The sequence below is a fragment of the Rhinatrema bivittatum genome, chromosome 1, assembly GCF_901001135.1.
Source record: "Rhinatrema bivittatum chromosome 1, aRhiBiv1.1, whole genome shotgun sequence".
NCBI lineage: Eukaryota > Metazoa > Chordata > Amphibia > Gymnophiona > Rhinatrematidae > Rhinatrema > Rhinatrema bivittatum.
The window spans coordinates 317,180,665-317,202,903 of record NC_042615.1 but is presented as its reverse complement, the minus strand read 5'-3'; the positions used below and the strand labels follow the sequence as shown (position 1 = coordinate 317,202,903).

At 41.6% G+C, this 22,239-nt stretch overlaps 1 long non-coding RNA gene across 1 annotated transcript in view; it reads right to left on the bottom strand.

Annotated features, from left to right (window-relative positions):
* Nucleotides 1-22,012, bottom strand: part of LOC115080611 — a 36,455-nt gene extending 14,443 nt beyond the window's left edge. The window contains exon 1 of the long non-coding RNA XR_003853608.1: nucleotides 21,823-22,012. This is a non-coding gene — a long non-coding RNA (uncharacterized LOC115080611). The remainder of the gene's footprint in view (nucleotides 1-21,822) is intronic.
* Nucleotides 22,013-22,239: the final 227 nt, after the last annotated feature.

The following is a 22,239-nucleotide window of genomic DNA, read 5'->3' as shown; positions in this document are numbered from 1 at the left end:
AATAACAAATAACAGTCAACAAACTCGGATTTACGACAGACTTAAGCATGGGTGCGTATTAAAGTACAACTGACTGGTTACAGCATCGGACAGTTAGCGTATTGGAGTTTGAAATGTGTGAATCAATCCCATAGGGAGAGACCTTTAAGTGAAGGCTTTTGTGAACAGCCAAGTTTTGAGCTTCTTTTTGAACGTTCGACTACAAGTTTCAAGATGAAGGTCCATGGGGAGGGCATTCCAGTGAGAGGGGCTGGCAGTCGAGAATGCTCGTTTCTTTAGCATTGACTTGGCTGGAGGTGCATATAAGGTGCCTAAGTAGCTGGTTCTGATAGGTCTCAGTGATGCATGAGGACGAAGTGGGTCGCTTAGATCTAGCAAAGTTTGGGAATGAATGGTCTTGTGGGTTATGGTTAGTACTTTGAATATGATTCTAGATTTAATAGGGAGCCAGTGTAGGTTTTTTAGAATAGGTGTGAAGTGTTCTCCTCTACTAGAGTTGGTTAGAATCCTGGCAGCCGAGTTCTGCAACATTTGTAGTGGTTTGGTGGTGATAGCTGGGAGGCCAATTAGCAGAGAGTTGCAATAATCAATTTTTGAAAATAGAATTGTTTGGAGGACTGTTCTAAAGTCCTGAAAATGGAGGAGAGGTTTCAGCTTTTTCAATATGTGTAGCTTGTGAAAGCATTCTTTCGTTGTGTTTTTGACAAATTGTTTGAGATTCAGCCTATTGTCGATGGTAACGCCAAGGTCTCTTACGTGTGAGGGGGAGATCCTTAGTGGTGTGATTAGATTGTTGGCAGCCTGAAAGTTGTCATCCAGGGTGATCAGCATAAGTTCCGTTTTTGAAGTATTGAGAACTAAGTTGAGGCTAGTGAGGAGGGAGTTTATGGACTGTAGACAATTGTTCCAGAAGTTGATGGTGTTGGAGATAGAATTAGTGATTGACACCAGGATCTGGACGTCGTCGGCGTATATGAAGTGTGTGATCTTTAGACTTGAGAGCAGATGACATAGGGGGAGAAGATAGATGTTAAATAGGGTTGGGGAGAGGGAGGATCCTTGAGGGACTCCGAGAGTGGACTTGACCAGGTGAGAATCCTTGTTGCTTATTCTAACCTTGTATGTCCTGTTGTTAAGGAATGATCTGAACCATTCAAGGGCTGATCCAGAGATGCCTATGTCTGAGAGCCGGGTGATGAGGATAGAGTGCTTTTCAGTGTCAAATGCTGCAGATATGTCGAGAAGTGCCAGGAGGTAGGGGGTCTTTTTCCCCAGTCCGGAGAGGACTCTGTCCGTCAATGAGATTAAGAGGGATTCCGTACTGAGGGATTTGCGGAATCTGAATTGGGCTGTTGTGAGAATCTTGTGGTCTTCTAGGAATTCTGATAACTGTTAACTATTCTCTCCATAAGTTTGGCGACAAACGGTAGGTTAGCGATGGGGCGAAAATTGGCCGGGTCTGCTGGGTTCAGGTTGGGTTTCTTGAGGAGAGGTTTGAGGGTGGCTATTTTCAGCGTGTCTGGTACTAATCCTTGGGTTAGTGAACAGTTGATAATCTCTGCTAAGGACTTCGCAATGATGTTTGGGATGGTGAGTAGTAATTTAGATGGAATGGCATCTATCGGATGATTGGAGGGTTTCATCTTTTTGAGAATTGATTCAATTTCTAGTGAGGAAGTGGATTTGAAGGATTCTAGATTTGCTTTCTGGCTGAAGGGGGGGGGGGGAGAAGAGAGAAGGAGGTTCTATATTATACGTAGCCAGAGGAGCTATTAGCTTAAGGATTTTGTTTTCGAAGAATTGTGCAAGTTCAGTGTATCTGGATTGAGCTTGATCATCAGGGATAACTGGAGAGGTGGGTTTTGTGAGCTCTGAGACGTATGAGAACAGTGCTTTGGCATCGAAGGAAAAATTGTGAATTTTGTGGGCATAAAAATCTCTCTTTGTGCGAAGGATGTTGTTTCTGTAACTGTGCATGAGGGTTTTGTACTCATTTAGTGTAGCGTTGGATGGTCTCTTTCGCCATGCGTGTTCTTTTTTTCTCAGTTCTAGTTTGATGTTTTTTAGTTCTTGAGTGAACCAAGGTTTTTTGTTTTTACAGGATGGGTCGAGCTCTTTAGTTTTTAAGGGGCATAGTTTTTCTGCCACCTTGTTTGTGATGCTATGCCATGTAGAGATGGCTGCTTCTGTCAAAACAATGAACTTCCAATAATTTTTTAAAAAGTTGCATAAATATGTTCTAATATTTACCAAACAACATTAAAATGTTTCAAAACATCTGATGAATAAAACATCCAATAATTTAAAAAATCTAATATTTCCCAAAAAAAGAATAAAATATTTCAAAACAAAATAATCAAACTATACCCAATAATTAAAACTAATAAGGATTAAAACATCTCTTTGTTCTCCATACCTGGGATCTTTTGATTTCCACTCACCTTGAGATTATCCTAGATTGGGAGAAGTAAGGCCACACAAACTATCTCCTCTTTTTCTCATTCACACACACAAACTAACACATTCATTCTTTTACACATTCCCTCTCTCATATACATGCCAATGCTCTCATACACACCTCTTCTCTTTCACACACATAGGCTTCCTAATGCATGTGCAGCCACATCCCCAAGGTGCCCAATGCACTATTTAAATGAGGGGCTGCATAAGAAAGGGCATGCTAGAGGAGAATTGTGCATCCATAGCGCTCCATCGGATGCCCACAATTGCAACAGGTGCTCAATATAGTGTCTTTTTATCCCTCTTCTTCAAGCCAATCTGTTTGTTATTTTGCTGAGGTTGTTGAAATAGCTTATATTAAGTGCCCTTTGCTATGGGCATCTAAATTTTACAGCCATAAGAATTTTTGTTTTTTTAATCAAGCCAATATATATTTTCTCTGCACCGCAAGTAGTAAATTATTTATTTTATTTATTTATTTGAATGCTTTTAAAATATACCGACATTCATAGGACACATCATGCCGGTTCACAATCAACATTGCAAAGGAGGAAGAGGAAATTACAAATAACAGGGAGGGGGGAGGTGGAGCAGTGAAGGAAAAAGGAGAGGATGGGGGTCAGGTGACAGTAAGCGCAGAAGTTGCGGGAAGGAGAAAGGTAGTGAAGTGCTAGGGGAGAGAGAAATTGATAGGAACTGTGTTAAAAAACTGAGAATAAAAAATTAACAAATTTACAAAATCAGCAATTCCCTAGGATGCATCAACGGATTAGAAGGGGTAAGGGAATTGGAAGTGGCAGTGGAGGGGGTTTAGGTCTGATTGGAGTCAGGGTATGCTTGTAAGAAAAGCCAGGTTTTGATGCCTTTTTTGAAGTTGGGTAAGGAAGGTTCAAGGCGGAGATACGTGGGAAGAGAATTCCAGAGGGAGGGGCCGGCTATGGTAAAGGCTCTCTCTCTGGTAGTTGAGTGGTGTGCTATTAAAGGATCATAATGATACTAAGTTGAAGGACACACTCATTATACACAGAGGATTGTATTTTTGTATTTCTCATGACCCCTTGACTCGCAGATTGACTTTACTCCACTTCCAGGGCTGGAGTTTCTAAAAATTTGCTGCATTAAAATGTGTGTGTTGTGCGCCCAGTGCTTTTCTTAATTGGAGGGTAATAGCTAATAGCCTCATCTAAATGGAATTTACATGTGATGGGCACTATCGGCTGTGCATTTGTTTGGGGGCACATTTTGGATGTGCTAATCTTCTTATTGCATCAGATGCTAGTCTTGTGTGTCCAAAATGCATGTCCAAAACATGCATCCAACCACATGTAAACCTGTACACTAGGCTGGGTGCACTTTATTGCACTGACCCCTATGTGTGTGTGAGTGCACACACACATGCCTGTGAGAGCCTGTGTATAACACACCAGGCCCTAGAACACTAATATAATACCTACTGGGCAAACAGAACAAGCTGGATTGCTTCAAATCCATACAGAGAAATTACATGCTAGTCAAAATACTGAACCTCTGTCACACATGTGCATCACAGACAGATCCTAACCTAAAACAGAATGAGGGAACTACAAATTAGAAATAGAAACATGCAGGCAAAACTGAAATGGAAAGACAGAGAAACTAGACTCTGTGAACTCTGAAATACTAAAGAAAAAGCAAAATACAAATATATAATAAATGCACATTCCCAAAAATGGCATAATCTAATCGCTGAAAGGCAAAATCATTTTTTTCCTTTGTTGTCTGATCTTATTTTTCTAATCGATTGGTCCCAGTGTCTTTTTTCCCCCTTGTTTGTCTTTTCCTTATTCCTTTTTCAGGTTCTCTTTTGTTCTTTCTGTTTCTTCTTTCTCATCCTGTCTTCTTTCTTTCCTCCTTCATATACACACACAGGCTCTTTCTCACATGCATGCATTCTCTCACATAGGATCCCACTCCCGTATACTGGATCCCACTCTCATATGCTTTCTCTCACATGCAGGCTCTCACTCTCACGTGCTCTTACATGCAGGCTTCCATTCTCACAAACACACACACACACACAGGGGTAGATTTTAAAAAAGAGCGCGATCGCGTACTTTTGTTCGTGCAGCAGGTGCAAACAAAAGTACGCTGGATTTTATAAGATACGCGCATAGCCGCGTGTATCTTATAAAATCCTGGATCGGCGCATGCAAGGCTGCCGATTTTGGGCAGCCTGCGTGCGCCGAGCCATCATCCGACCCGGGGGCTGGTCCGGAGGCCTCGACCACGCCCCCAAGCCAGCGCCATGTTCCCGGTCCCGCCCCCGAAACGCCGCATCATTAGGCCCCCGCCCCCAACACGCCCCCTTAAAAAAACCCCGGGACTTACACGCATCCCGGGGCTCTGCGCGCGCCGGCGGCCTATGCAAAATAGGCCCGCCGGCGCGCGAGGGCCCTGCTCGCGTAAATCCGGGCGGATTTACACGAGCAGGGCATTTAAAATCCGCCCAACAGGTTCTTGCTCTTACATGCTCTCTCTCACATGCAGGTTCCCATACATACGTACACACACACACACAGAGTCTCTCACTCTCACATGCAGTCTCTCACATGCAGGGTTCACATTTCCCCCCCCCACAGATACATACAGGCTCTCACTTTTACATGCTCTCTCACACACCTTCATATTCCCATACAAACACACAGGCGCTCACATGCTCTCTCTGACATGCAGCCTCCCACTCCCATACATACATGCAGACACACAGGTACTTATTCTCACACTCAGGCTCCCATTATCACACACACACACACACACACACACACACACACACACACGCATAGGCTTCCACTCTTATATGCTCTCTCACACACACACAGTCTCCCACTCCCACACACTCATACACTCCCTCACACAGACACACAGGCTGTCACTCCAACATGGTCTCTATGATTCTTACATTCACATACAGACTCTCACATCCACATTCTCTCACATCCACACATACCCAGGCAGGCTCTCATTCATACCCTCCCATGTAGGCCACCATTTACACACAAACACACACACACACACACACAGACACACATGCATACAGGCAGGCTACCATTTACACATACACACATATACACACACACAGAGGCAGGTTACAATTCTAACACCTATGTACACACACTCCCAGGCAGGTTCCCATTCACACACACACTCTCAGGCAGGTTATCATTTACATGCACACACACAAACAAACACACACACACACATACACACACACACACACACACACACAGGCAAACAGGCTACCATTTGGGGCTAGCAATGCATAAGATCAGTATAGAGCACCTGCTGTCCACATGTGGTTTGTATACCAGAGGCACACTTAGAGGAGCAGGAAAATGGGCTCCTTCTTTTTCTCAATTGCCAGCGTCCTCATGGTCTGGCTTCTCTTCTTGGCTGCTGCTGGTATTGGGTCCACTGACATCTTCCTGGGCCTGTTCCTCTTCTCGGTCACTGGTGAGATGGGGTCTACAAGTGGCCCCATTGGCCTCTTTCTCTTCTCTGTTGCTGCTTCCCTGGATGTACACACTGTGGCCCTGCGATAGGACCTATCTTCTTAGGCCACCAGCAGTTGATGGAGCATGGCACACTCCGTTTTAAAGTTGGTGGTACCTCTACACAACTGTTTATTATGGATGCTATGCCCATGTCTGAGGCAATCCTCTGTTTACCTTTTTCCACTGAGAAAACTGACCATTGAATCCTTCTCTCCGTTTCTTGTCTTTTAACCAGTTTGCAATCCACTGAAGGATATCATCTCCTATTCCATGACTTTTTAGTTTTCTTAGAAGCCTCTTATGAGGAACTTTGTCCTTATTACTATTTCTTTCTCTTAATATATCATTTTTATAAAAAAATTAAGTTGGTTTATAATAAAATACATAAAGTAGAACAATATATTACACAAAGGGGATAATTTTCAAATAGATTTATGTACTTAAAGTTGGGTTTTACATGTGTAGAAGCACTATATCTACATATATGGGATTTTAGAAAGTTGCTACAATATGTGCTACTTTAACATGCGTTGATCCTTTTGAAAATTACCCCCTATGGAGGTAATTTTCAAAAGAGTTGCATGTGTAAATGTAGCATACTATCATAGTAATATTCAAAAGCCATTTATCTACATTAACGGGTACATTTTAAAAGTGTTGCTCTTGATAAAAGGCCTAAAACGACAACATCAGCCTCCATGAGGCTCTCTACTTCACCTCCATTTGTTCCCTGTTTTGCCTCTCTCTTGTAATAACCCCTCCTCCATTTCCTCGATGGGATTCCCCAGCTTGGTCTCACCTTTTGCTTTCTTCTCTTCACATCCAACCCCTTTACCTGCCCCCATGCTAATACCTGCCCCCTGCTATATGTCTCTCTCTCTAGATACTAACTGGAGCAGTCCTGCATTCCTCCCCATCAGTTGCAACTATTGTTACCCGTTTGTACCAGCTCTTGTCAATCTCCTGTTTCTTTTCCGTTATCTGCTCCCCCTGCATACAAAGTTTTCTCTAATGTTTTAGCCCATATTGCTCTTTGTACAGCCCTTGAGCGAAGTTAACGTACCCGTTGTACCAGTTTGTGCCAAGTCCCGTTACCTCTATATTGGTTTCGCCCATGAGCGAAGTTTTCTATTGTTATTGTTTTCCATTGTTATCTATTGTTCTATGTACAGCCCATGAGCAAAGTTTACTGTTCACTGTAAACCGAGGTGATCTGTATCCCATACAGGAACCCCGGTATATAAAACCCAATAAATAAATAAATAAAATAAATAAAATTAGGAGCCCATATATTGTGAAGGCTCACTGCCCGTGCTGCCCTGGGTGCCGCTCTTCTGCCTCTGGTTCAGGCCCCTCGCGAGTCCTGGATATCCCTGGAGTCCGTCAGTCACACAGGACACCCTAGGTTCAGGTCTCCGCAGGCCCTGGTTTTGCTGGGCTTCTGGGTTCTCTTTGTATGGAGTGGGGTTGAAGCAGTCCCCCAACCCCCAAAGATAACAGAGAGAGAGAGAGGTTCCTCAAAGCATTTTTATAAAGCAGAGTAGCTGAATCTGTTACATTGGCTCCGTCCCCTCAGGAGCTGAACAAATGACCCTGCCCCCGCTCTCCAGCAGTCTAACCCCTGAACACATGTGCTGGAGCAAAGGGACTGTTTGAGCCTCCCCGGCTCTCCAGTTCACCAGCAAACACCCCTTAACAGATGTGCTGGATCAAAGGTACTGTTTGAGCCCCCCTGGCTCTCCAGTTCACCAGCAAACACCCCTGCCCTAACTTCCCTTAGGGTACAGGTTATCAGTTTCCCTTTTCTGGCTAGGCTGTACCCATGAAGCAGCTGGAGGATTCCTCTCCCCCGGAACCTACCTCCATTTCCTTCTCCCTTTGCTTCCTGGCACTGGCTTTTTCTGGCCACTGCCGCTACCTAGGCACACCCTCTTCCTCTAGCTCCCTAGGCTCACCTGTGTGACTCATTAGTGTCAGAGTCTGCCACCTGCTCTCCTCCAGGCTCTCCCTACAGGTCAGGTGGTGGTTCTAGGAACCTGGGATTTGTAGTTTCCGCCTTCACCTGCTCCCCCTGCTGGCTGGCTCTAGTATTACTAGCTGCCTTATGGTATCTTACCCATTCCTGCCCCCGGCAGCGCTGCACTCCATCACAATATGCATGGTAGGTGTATTTAAAATCATACACGGCACTTGATTTAAAATTTCAGCGTATGTTAACTCATGTGACCATATGCTCATATATAAGTGTTCACATGCTCGTTTTAAAGTTACTGTCCATGTGTACTTAACATGAGTAAAATATATTAACAGTTCAATGACATACATTGTTGCAATTTTCAAAAGCCCACTTAAAAAGGGTAAAGTGCATGTACATATGTAAAACCAAGTTTTTAAACATTTAAATCCATTGGAAAATGTCCCCCATCAGGTGAATATTCAAAGGAGTTATGCATGTAAAAATAGCTTACTATCACAGAAATTTTCAAAAGCTATTTACCTGCATTAAGTGTATTTAACATAGGTAAAACCTATTGACAATTAAAAGGCATAGATTTGTAGTAATTTCCAAATGCCCATTTATATGGGTAATGTGTGTTTACATATGTAAAACCAAGTTTTAAGCATCTAAATGTTTTTGAAAATCAGGCCCTATATGTTTACACAATATAAAAATACAATTCATAAAACAGTCTAAAACAACAAATAGTAAAAATACAATAAAACATAGAAAAAATAAAGATAATAATCATATATAATCTCAGTAATAATAATTAATTAACCAGACTCTAACTCTATGTCACAAACCCTCACAAACTCATTAATGACTATTAAATCCAGACTCTAATCTTATGTCATAGTCTACAGAATCAGCTACTTTAAAAAGCCTGACTAAACAACCAGGTTTTCACATTTTTCCTAAACTTCAAAATATTAGACTCTAAACAAATGTCAAGAGGCAGGGCATTCCATAAAATAGGTACTCAACAGAAAAAAACAGTTGCTCTTGTAACCTTAAATCTCATCTCAGAAGGGGATGGGACCCTAAAGAAATGTTTCTGTGAATGTAAAAGTCTTCATGGTTTAACCCCAATGTGCACCAGTGCACCTAAGTATTTGCATGCAAATTTCAGGTTAAAATCCTGGAACGCCCATGCCATGTTCAGACCATGCCCATACCCCATCCCCTTTTAAAAACTTTTCATTTGTGAGCAGCGAGACATACCCATATATCTGGGTGGCTTTTAAAATTTGTTTGGTGCATAGTGGCCCACATATTCATGCATCCCATGATTGATGCTTGTGTTGGGCTTTTAAAATTCACTTTTGTGTGTGTGTGTGTGTGTGTGTATGTATCATAGACATTTTTACACACACTGTAAGGGATAGATTTAGAGAGATAGAGACTGAATGTATGCCACTACTAGCAAGCTGCTGCTATTGCTGTTTGGCAACTGGGCTCTGTGCTTCTTAGGCACTGATGTGAATACAAGTCTGTGAACTAGATTGAGTATGTGTATCAGACACACTCGTTCAGTACTAGAGTGGTGGTACAGTATCAATTAATTGTACTGTGATATCAAAACCTGTATGAGTGTGAAATAGAAATCTTTAAAATAAATTACTACAACTCCCAGGAGGCACTTCAGATTCTATCATGCCATTGCAAAGGGCAGGGGAGGGAATAGCAGGAGCAGATATTTTGCTGCAGTGCCAGCCTAGCCTTTGAGAAGTACAGGCAGTACTAGTAGCAGTGAGAAAAATCAGGAGTCTTTCCCCTAAAATTAAAAAAAGACTTCTGTACAGTGGATCTCCTGCTACAGTGGCTACAGTGGCAATGATACTATGGGGTTTCAGGTATTAAAGTGTGAGTCACTGAATGATGTAAGCAAAAGTGAGAGTCAGAAGTGGAATATTACCCTCCTTCCAGCTGGGTCTTCCTAAAGGACACAAGGGCTGGTACTCACCCAGTCAGCCTCCCAGGGGAAGGGAGTGAAGGCAGGATCTTGAACACTAAACAATTTGGAATCAGAATAGATTTAAAAGACTAATTGTTTTTTATTTATTTTAACAAGAATGTTTAACAGTAAGTTATAAAGAAAATAACTATTATGCACTTTCAGGAAAAATATATTAATATCATTTTTCTGTCTCTTTAGATGTTAGAAAACTATTGAGAACTGGTTTTCCTCTCTAGTTGCAGTTATCAGTTAAGTACAAGATGTCACATTAGCATTACTTCATTTTATCAGTATATGTATTGTTGAGAGTTATTATAATTAATTTAATATTTTGTTAATCAATTTCTTTTCAGAAGTACCAGGATTTCTTCTAGATGTTACATATTATAATTGTATATTATTTATTCTTCTTGTATCTGTCCTTTCTTTGTAGATGTTTATAGGTTTCTCTCTCAGTTTTTCCTTTCTTTCTCTTTGTGTATGTGCTGTTTTGTTCTGTCCTTTTTCTTTTCTGATAACTGTAAAACTAATGTTTTCTATTTCCTTTCTCTTTATTTCTCTCTATGTTTTTGTTTTGTCTCTGTATTCTTTGGCCTAGCTAGACTCATGTTGCAGCTCATGTGCACACTTAGCTCTGGACAATGAAGTTAAGGAGTTACAGAGCATGGTGGACTATCATGGCTTGCTATCACTGCTTTGTCTTCTCACCTGTTGGTGGGTGTGGATAGCTATCATAACTTGATTACATAACTTGTGTAGCTGAGGAGCATGCGGGGTTGTTCATTTGGATTCAGTTGTCTTCTGCTGTCCTCTTCTTCTGGACAACTTTACTAATCATTCTTTAACTAAAATAATGGTTTCCACTAAGTATACTTATCACGGAATTCTTCCAATGATGTTGCTAAGAATGCAACCTCAAAGGTGCATTCCAGAAATTGGGAGATATGCACACATGTAGGTCATGGGCATGTCCACCTGATTCTATAAGCTGTCCACATGAGTGCACAAGTCCCGATGCATGAATATCTCATATCAGAAAAAAAGAGTAGAATGTGGGAGGGAAATGGGTAGGGCAAGAGATATGGGGCTGATTTTCAAAGCCCTAGCGCATAGGGAATATTTTATAAAGGCCCGGTAATGCGCGTAAAGACCCAGGATATGTCTAAGCCCTGGAGTTTTACCAAAGGGGCGGTCTGGGGGTGGGGCGGGGCCAGAGGCTTCCAGCACAGCGGTCATTTGCCACTGTGTCGGAGGATTGTGAGCCGTAGGCTGCCGGTGTACGCAACTTGCACCTGCCTCCAGACAGGTGCAAAAGGTAAAATAAAAATTTAGGAGGTTTTAAGATAGGGCTGGGGAGGGGAAAGGTTACGGGGAAGGGGTGGGAAGGTGAGATTAGGGTGAAGTTCCATCAAAGCCCGCTCTGATTTTGCACACCCTTGCATGTGATGACTCCCGATTTTATAACATACACGTGCCTGCGCATGCATATTATAAAATCGGGCATACATGTGTGCGTGCCGGGTAGCACGCACACATGTATGCCCGCACGTATGTATGAAAATCTACCCAAGCCACGCTGCCTTCCTCCATTCCCTCCCAGGCCACTCCAAAATTGGAGCGGCTTGAAAGGGAACTTCCCTTCCCCCTAACCTTCCCCTCCCATCCCTTCCCCTAACCTTTCCCCCCTAGCCCTACTCTAACCCCCCACCTGACTCTTGTCTTACCTTTTGCACCTGCCTCTGGGCAAGCGCAACTTGCACATGCTGGCAGCCTGCCGACATGCGGTCCTCTGACACAGCAGCAATGGCCGTTATGTCGGAGGCCTCTGGCCACGCCCCCACGCCGCCCCTGGATCACCCCACCAACTTCCTGCCCCTTTTGTAAACAGGCCAGCCACCCTCTGGGCTTGTGTTTTGTGAGTAGTGCCTGGTGGTACAGAATCTTTTTTTCTTCTATTTAGATGCCTCATTCTGTTAGGAAACGGAGGGCTAAAGAAAAGGAGGTCCTACTGAGATCACAAGGTGTTCAGGGCCTGATGGACGCACACATACACCGTGGTACGGAAAAACTGGGGGGAAGTCTTGCTGAGAGTGGGAAAGGAGAGAGAATTACCTGACCCTTCTCCAGAGTTGTATACTACCCTCTTCCCGATTGAGCAGAGCCCCCCAAGTAACCCCGATGAGACGAGGCCTGAAACCCAAATGCCGGAACACCTGGAATTGGGAAACTCCCGAACTCTAGGTGCTCAAGGGGGTGAACCATCACAGATTGTTGTTAGTCTCCCTATCTCTCCATCAGGTGCTGGGGGTGTTACAAACGATACTTCATTAGAGAGGAAGTCTGGAGAGAAATATGTGCTTCCTCAGCTCATGAAATTGGAACTGCCGAGACCAACAAACATCTCACTTGAATCCATCTGGGATGCTATACAGGCACTAAATTCAAATATTTATAATCAGATGGCTCCAGTTTATTCAAATGTGGGGAAAATGGAAATACATATTAAGAAGGTTGAAAAAGAAATTGTAATAGATAAAGAGTGTATTTCTAAAGTTAACATAGAATTGGGAAATACTTTAGCTTTTCAAAATGCTTTAATGAAAGAAAATAATACATTGAATTCTAGGCTAGAAAAATGGAAAAAGTTTTAAGGGGAAGGAATCTCCGGTTTATTAATTTCCCCAAGAGCCAGTTCATATCCCCAAAGGAGATGTGGAAGAAGTACACGATAGAAATATTAAAGATCTCTGATCAGGTTTTACCTGTAATGTCAAGGATTTATTACATACCATCTAATAAAAATAAGAATCTAGTAAATGAGTAAAGAGAGTAATATAACACCCATTGTTGATCCATTACAGTTAAATCTAACTGATATATTGGAAACATCTCAGAAAGATCAGGTTACCACAGTCACCTTGGTGGTTACATTTCTGCTTGAAGCAGATAAAGAATGGACATTAAAAATGTTCTTTAGACATAGAACAGATAACTTTTTGGGCCTTAACGTGAATGTTTTTCCTGATTTATCAAAGGCCACTCAAACAAGAAGGAAACAGTTTTTGCTGTGAAGACCCAGAGTATTGGAAATTGGTGCTATGTTTTTGATAAAATATCCTTGCAAGCGCCTTATAAAATATCAAGGGATGTCATATGTTATTTATCAACCCAATCAACTTACCGCCTTTTTTAGTGGGGAAAAACATATTACCGGGAACTTCCTCTCCTATAGAATGAATGTTAGGACCACCAAGCAGTAAATTACGTACCCAGATACACCTTATAACTTCCTTTTCTTTAAAATAAAATTGTAATTTACAATTCTTTTTTCCTCAGGTATTAGTCTTGTGATCTAGCAATTGTGGACTTTGATTTGAGATCAAAACGGGTATTTCTTCATAGTGATGTTATATTTCCTGTTAAAAATATTCATTATGATGTATCTCTTTTTTCAAACAAGAAGTGTCTTTCTTGAAAATAATTATTAAACCTATACAAATAAAATAATAAAAAAAATAAAAAAAAACCCCAGACTGAATCAAAGAAATTAGTTGGGTTTGAGAAAGATTTAACAATAAATCTATTTTTTTTAATTATATATTTAAAGTTCTACCAAGGTTTTGAGATGTTGATCCCATTTTGGTCCCATTTCTACCCCAAAAATATATCCATTTTTACAATGTTAAATTAGCTAAATTTTAAATTTTAAGAAAATATTTAAGACTAGTTTTCAGGTTCACTATTTCTATCCTGCCATTCCCTATTATTATTTTATATATTATTTCTCATTTTGACTATTTTTAAATCTTTTATTGTTAGTGCTAAAAAAATGTGATTATGTTCAACATTTTTCTATTCTCAAAGCACCACTCAGTGTCTTTCAAGGCTTTCAGCCATCCTCTCTGGCATCCCCTATGGTTATTTGGCTTTATTTTAAAATATTTTTTATGTTTTAAAACACTTTGGTGCTGGTACTGCCAGGGTACTTCCTGGGAATTTAAAATTCACGTGAGTCCTCTCATGATGTCTCTCACCTGTAATCAGGATTTATTTTAATTATATTTTTTACTTATTTTTTTCCTTTCTTATATTTTTATTTTCTATCATGGCTGGGCCCCACAGGGCCATAAATGACATCATCTGGGCCTGTTCTACATAGCCTTCACCTCCTGTCAGTGCCAGGGGCTTTCCTGGGGCACCTGACACTAAAAAAAAAAGCTTACAAGAGCAGCAGCATTGTCCCCAAGGCTGACACTGCTGAACTGAATCAAACCTGTGGCAGCATTCCTCCTTTCACAGTGGTAATCACAACCTGCTCTGCCCCCTCCTAGCACCATTAGAGACAGCAATAAGGCCTTTTATGTCCCTGAAGAGCTGTGCAATTCTGCCCAATGCAGCACAATGCTGGCACTCTCCTGGAGCAGTTTGGTGCTGTGTTTTTTTCCCCCTGCAACTTCATGCTGATTCTAAACAAGTATCTTCTTTATAAGCCACAATAGCCCTGTGAGCAGCCCCCAACAGCTTTTCCCCAATTAACACCAACCAACAAATAAAAAAGAAAAGTGGCCAAAACCATTACAACACCAGAAGCCAGGTCAGTGTTTATTTATTTTGCAATTTAATTTCACCCCCTTTCAGTCCTTTTGTAACACTTCTTTAGCTGTAGAAAGCCTGGAGTGAAAGCCAGCTCAAGCCATAAGAAATTGAAACTGGAAGAACATGTGTCACCACTGTCTGTTCCTCTTCCTCTTATTTTGGAAAAGGGGCAAAAGTTGGGAGAGCAATCCAAGTCTGACATTAGTAGGACAGACACAAGGATGGGGGCATCAGATGTGCAAACACCAAAGTAGACAGCAAACTATTCCATGATTACTGCTGCTGAGAATACGGCAGGATTTTCAACAACTAATTCAAGGAAGAATCTAGTCTGGAATTCCACAAATCAGAAGATATTAAGGAGTGAGTAGCTGAAGAAAATTTGGGAGGTTTAGTTAGTAGCACCTTAGACTCCAGTGAGGTGATGAGAGAGAGAGATGATACTTTTTCTTCACATTCAACCTCAACTTCAATGCTAGCATCAGCACCCAAGGATGCAATGCAGAGAAGAGAGTGTGAAAGACATCACTGGTTTGGAATCACTTTAAATTGAGAGAGGGCCTGCATTTTGTAGTTTATTCACTGCACTAAGGCCATCAGTTGAGGGACGGTATTAGAACTGGCATCGGGGAAGGGAGTAGGGATGTGCATTTGTTTCAAACAAATTTAAAAAATGCAACAAATAAGGCAATTTTTTTTTAAATTTGAGGGGTACCAAAACAAATTAGGGCCCTCCGAATGAAACAAACCTTATTCACTGAATTTGTTTGAAAACAAAGTATATCAGGCCTCAGCCTAGGCCTGAGGCCAGGTCCTCAGCTAAGTTATAGGCTGAGGCCAAAAGCAAGGGCTATAACTTATACCTTCCTGTGACACCGACACTTTGGCCTAAGCCTAGGGCTGAAGCTATGGCCTTGCTTATGGCATTGTCTTAGGCCCAAAGGATGGGCCGTGGCTTAGGGGCAAGCATGATGCTGGGGACTCAACTGAGATCCGAAAAAGGTCTTACCTGATCCATTGGGTATTTGATGGCAAGCCCGGCCTTGGCCTGGACCTAGGCTTGACGCCGAGATCTGACACAGATACTGGGTCCTGATGCCTGGGCCTTAGCATAGGCCAGATCCTGGACCCAGGCCTGCTGCCATGAACCAGCCCAGAGGCTGGGTCCTGCACTGGGGCTTCAGCTTAGGGCAATGCCTGACCTCAGGCCCAATGCCACGATCCAACCGAAGGCTGGGTCCTGCTGCCAAGGTCCGGGCCAGAGCTCGGACCCAGGCCTGCCACTGTAACTTATTTTGAACATCAGTCTGCCTTTGCTGTGTTTCAGAATTTCCATGTGAGCGGCAAGATGACCGAAAGCACCTTGGGGTCTTGCTGCCTTTCTATCTGGATGCCATGCCCCAATGCTACACTTTGGGGGGGTCTTGTTGCCACTTAATTTGACTACCATACCCCTGAGTCTATACTTTTGGGGTCTTTCTGACACTCAGTCTTGCTACTATACCCAAGACTTTTCACTGTGGGGTGGCTTGCTGCCATTTTGCTTAGCTGCCATGCCCCTGATGTACCATTTGGGAAGTCTTGCTGCCACTGAGCCTGGCTATCATACTTCAGACTTTATACCTTGGGGGTCTTGCTACCATTATGCCTTGCTGGTATACCCCTCGCTACAACTTGGTGGATCTTGCTGCCATGCCATCTAGCTGCCATGCCATTTCGGGAGTCTTAGTGCCATTCTGCCATACTCCAGACTCTACACCTTGGAACATTCTTGCCACTTTGGGTGACTTATTTGCAACTCTTATGGCATCTTGAAGCCTTCATGCCACTCTTTATGCTTTCTCCCTCTATCAGTGCGTGTTTTTGTTTTCTGTCATCTTTGCTGCTTTATTTCCCCTTCACCATGTCTTAGGTTGTTCATGCCATTCTTGGCGCCACTTTGCCCCTCTCATGCTGCCTTTGGGGGTTAATTCCACTGTTATTGGTGCCCTATTTTGAAACCATTGGGTATTCCTGATGCTGCTTTGTTCCTCTGATGGTGCCTTGGAGAAATCCTGTCACCGCTGGTACCTTTTTGCTCCTTTACAGTGCCTTAGGCTATTCATGACACTTTTGGTACTACTTTGTCACATTATTGTTGCTTTGGAATTCTCTTTCCCCTTCTGATATTGTCCTCTCATATGTTTCTTTAGAACTGATTAGAAAATACCAATTTTGAAGCTCAAAATAGGCTGCATTTCTTCCCCTATTGACTTTAATTGGAAATAAAAAGCAAATTAAATGAAGAAATGAAAATTTTTTCTTTTGAAACTAATGTAACAAATGGAGGTGACCTACAAAACAAATAAATGAACCTAAACAAGAATTTTGTCTCTGCAGATCTCTATCAACAAATCTGCTAAGTAATTTTGATTGCCCCCTATATAAGGCTTTAAAAACAAGACAAAGTATTTTGAATTTAATCCAACACAAGATCAGAAGTCAGTGTAGTTCCTCAATCAAAAGGAATGCATGATCATAATTCTTAGATCCAAAAACCAACTTAGTTCCAGTGTTCTGCTTGTGAGACACTTCATAAATTATAATCTCATATAGCATGTTCACCTCTAATCATGGTTTTCTCTTTGAGTGCCCATTAAAAAAACATGGGAAAATGGATATCTTGAAAAGTTTGACTTGAGACCCTAAAGATTTCTTGACCATGGACGTGACATGGGACACATTTTTTCCTGAACAAGTCCCTTTAATAAAAAGGGGCATTATGCCAAGATTGAATTAAACTCATGATCATGACTTACATGATATTTTTCAAAAATTTTATGAAGGCTAATACAGGGTCAAGAATCTGAGAGCTCTTAATGCCGTAGTTCTCTTTGAAGTGCCTGTTAGTGTGCATTTGGGAAAAATGTGTTTTTATAACCTTACTCTGTTCTTTCTAGTTACCATTTAAAAAAAAAAATTAACCATCACTTTGCTTGTCATCAGAGATATGTTTGAAGGACCTTGAATAGACCAAAGCCATATGGTGACCTTGTACAATCCTGCTTTTTATGTGACACAGTTTAAAGCATCAGTGGCTCCTACTTGTTCAGTTTCAGCCAGTTTTTGAGGTGCTAATACAGTGATCTTTTATTGCCTTTCTAGTAATCTAGCATGTTCAGTAGTGCTTGGATTTCTCAGTATAAATAGAAAAAAGATTTAAAAATAATTTTTGAAGATTCATTTTAAATACAGCCGACAAGTTATTTATTGAATCTATCCAATATATAGAGATAGTTGCGTATGCAATACAGTTTAATGTGCACATTTAGGGATAGATTTCATAACATGCGCGCGTGGGCATAAACGCGCGCAGGGCAAGACACATCACGGGCGGCATGTATTTTGCAAAGTTCGTGTTGTACGAACTATGCAAAATACACTCATGTTTCACCAGCGAGTTGTGCGTGTCCCTTGTGCGCAGCGTGCGGGTTTGAGCACATGCAAATATTTGCGCATGCCCCTGCGCATACCGAGCATTCGAGCACTTATGCTCGCCCATGCACACGGAAACGTGAGGGAGGGACTTCCTGCGCCTTCTCAGTGCATGCAAAATGGCCGGGAGAGGGAGGCAGTCAAACTTCACAACCAGGGATGTTGCTCTGCTCGCATCCCTGGTGGTGGAAAAGGAGAGGTACTCTTCCCGTTCCAAGATCACCACACTAACTTTCTGCACCTCAGGAAGCCCTGGTGGGAGGTGCAAACCAAATTTAATGAGTAAGCCTCTCACCGCTGTGACATAAGTTGACAGTCTTTCCAGTTATGCAAGTTACTGTAGATGGGGGCACTGTGGGAGTGTGAAGGTCAGGTTAGACCTGGGGGAGGGGGGGGAGGAAAGTGAGTGAGAAACATAGAGTGTTATATTATAGGGTTATGGATGGAGACTATAATGTAAACCCCAAAGATAATTTGAACGAATTATTTGCTACATGACTATTGAACCTCAATATCATAGTTCTTCATGGTAGTGAACTGTAGTTATAGCACTCATTGTCTCATACCAGTATGCAAGTCCAGTTAGCACTTACAGAGCATACTCATGGTAGTCTTCCCATTTTTTTCATTAGATAGAGGACCTGAAGAAGAAGGCCCGGTGGCTGCTCCTAAAAAAGAGGGGGTGGCTAGAGCGGCTGCATGCAGAGCGGGCTGGGCCTGGTGGTAAGTGATCCTTCCATGCTAATGGAATGTTCTTACATAGATTACATGTTTTTCCACATTAATGTACGCTTCATTCTGACCCCTGCTTTTATTTTAATATACTCCAGCACCTGAAGAAGGAGAAAAAGGACCAGACCCAGCTCCTGCACCAGCAGCAGCCGCCATGGAGGGGGGAGAGCCGGATTCTTCCCCCTGGGAACATCACAGAAGGCGGTCACCTCCAGCTCAAGAGGCACACCCCAAGCCTCTCCATAGTCCCCCCGAGTAGGGCATCTCTCTATTTTGCCCAGGGAGTTATGATCGTTGGGACACAAATGGGCCTGCCTTTGCTGGCTCAGGAAGACATCCATGGCCCTCTTGTTCCTCTGAGTCCCCTTCATGTGAGCACTGCAGAGCCTCATCATTGGGAGCACATTCTCCCGATGATGAGCCTCTTACTAGGCGTGAATTTAGGACTTATGTGAGGGGAAGCAAGAGAAACTGAGGGCTGTGCATGCTTTCCAGGAGAGGATGCTCAAGAACACGGATGTAATGCTCAGGGCCATAAAGCTGCTGGACACGGCTGTAAGGGCCCTGGGTAATCGCATCCCCAGGTCTTGACCATCCTCCCTCATCCCTGCTTCCCTAACTCCCTGGGATTTTTTTTTCTGTAAATATTTTTTATCCCTAGTTGTCCCCTCTCCATCCTTTTTTTTTTTTTTATAATACACTTGTAGAGATAAATGTTTTATTGAAAATAAAAAAGTACAGGGAGGTGTGTGAAGGGGGGGTGACAGAAAGGGTGGGGGGAAGGGAGGTAAGGGGTAAAGGAGGGGGTGAAAGAGGGGAGTAAAGGAAGGGGTGAAGGGGGTGGGGTGAAGGAGGGGTGAAGGAGGGAGTGAAGGGGAGGGTACTTAGGATAATTACCCTGCAAAAACAAAATTAGATTGGCTATGTAACAATACTACATATTTATAAGGAGATCAGGTTGTTTTTTTTTCCAACTTCACCAACTCACTACAATCCAACATCTATTAATACAATTGGCCCTCACTCTCAATCACAATAAAACAGAAATTCTCTATATCTGTAATAAATCCTCACCTTTAATTGACCTCCATCTTAATAACTATATAACTAACAAAAAAATTCTACTCAATGTATGAGATCTAGGAGTCAATTTAGATTCAGAACTATGTTTTAAGCAACATATATTAACTTTTGTTGAATATCGGTATACAAAAACTAATAAATAAAAATAAAATAAATATTAATAATATCATAAAAGAAGGCTTCTACAAGCTTCAAATATTAAAAAGGATTAAACCTCTCCTTCATCACCATGATTATCGCATTGTCTTGCAAACCCTTTTATTTTCTAAATTAGATTATTATAATGCAATTCTTCTTGGATTACCTACTTCCACCATTGCACCGTTTCAACTCTTACAAAATGCTGTGGCAAGGTTACTCAGCAACCTCAAAAGATCAGATCATATTACTCCAGTTCTAAAAGACCTACACTGGTTGCCAATATTTTATAAAATTCAATATAAGGCCTTATCTCTTATTCATAAAACTTTGTGTAATAACAAGACGAATTGGATGGACACAATATTTTTCTTCCAAGTTTCAAAAAGAAATTTATGTTCCACAAACACTGGTCTCCTTGAAGCTCCCTCTCCAAAACTGTCCTGCCTCACTTCAACAAGACAACGTGCCTTCTCAATAACCGGACCACTCTTATGGAATACTCTTCCAACTGATCTGAGACTTGAATCATCCTCACAAACATTTAAAAAGAATCTAAAGCATGGCTTTTTCAAAAAGCATTTATAACATGATAAGAAGAATTAACACCTAATTCTAACTTATTTATTTCTCTTTTTATTTCTCCTTCTCTGTTTTATTATTTTCTGTTTTACTTTCTATTACAATGTAACCTCTCTTATTTTATTATATGTAAACCGATGTGATGACTTTAGTTGAATGTCGGTATATAAAAAACAAATAAATAAAATAAATAAAATCTTCCAATGGTCAAGGAGGAACAACCATCTGCCAAGCTAAGGAGGTGTGGTGCTGTCAACAGCATCAGCGTCGGAATGAAGATCTGCAGCACCATCGCTATCTCCACATACAGCTGCAATGTCCAGCTACTTGAACATCCAACACATTTAGAAAAAACAATTACTAATATTTCCATTGCAATCTTCTAGTCATTAATTTTTCATAGCTCTGGGACCCAGGGAGGTACTCAGGGTTGTGTAGCAAACTTTTTTTGTTATATTGTTTAAATTTTTTTTTTTTACACATTTTTTTACACATTTTATGGCTGACAGAGGAAATATTAAAGACTCACAGGGAGTAGGTGGAGTGCACATATAGATCATTAATAACACAGGGTGAAGGGTGAACTGCTGAGGGACAGAACACCATTGTACTCATCAGCCTATACCTTTTTCCAATATTAGACAGAATGCCTACTCTGCAGTACTATACAGACTGTGAAGACATCTATAGGGGGCAGGCATAGGCCAAAATATATCTGCAAATCACAGACTCTTCAAATATCACAGCACATACATAGTAAATTAGAATATTCATTGTTACCTATCAATTTAATATTCTTCCATATCCACATTTTCACCTTGCTCATATTGTTTAGGACAGGAAAAGCCAAATATGTTTTATTACCTCACCCCTTTTATAGAGCTTCAGGTAGCCCCCAGCCTTAAAAATAGGCTCTGTTGTACCTGGTATGTAATACAAGTCCCCTCAACCTCTCAAAAGGCTTCAACATGCAAAGCTGTAGAATACAGTCTTGCTAGAAGATATTTAGCTGAGCTAGTATAGTGGGAAGAGATTCAAGTGATGTTGAAATGTGAGCAGCCACATCTCATACATTGAGTATTGACCTCACATAGGGATATGAGAAGCAGACAAGACATGTTTGAAATCTAACATCTGGCTTGGATCGTTTTACAGAGAAAACAAAAAAAATTCAAAATAGGAGATACAATCTCTCAACATAAATATCCCTGAACTGATAAAGATAATTAACATGACCCCCTAGGCTTAAATTTGTAAACTATTCTTACCTAAACATTGTAGTCTTGTTCCTATAGCAGCAGCATACAAAACTTCAGTCTAGATATTGTGCACATAATAGTCCTAGTGGACTGCAGAATCTGGATTGCAAGGTCAGAGAGAAGATCAACCCAATCATGGCCAGGTGATTAATCAACCCTCTCCCCCCACACAGCAAGGCAGCCAGGTGTTAAGGGTCTCCACAATGATAAAGCTGAACCTTCAAAATGCTCCCCTTGACTACTTAAACATCCTCAGCCCAGGTATTATGCACATAATAACCTTTGTGATCATCACAATGTTGATGAGCCTAATTGTAATTAACTCGGTAGGTAATGAAACTTCTTAACACATGCTGAAATCAAACAGCACTCACATGTACGCCATCAATCTGAATTGCAATGCACACAAATCAATGAGCACACACA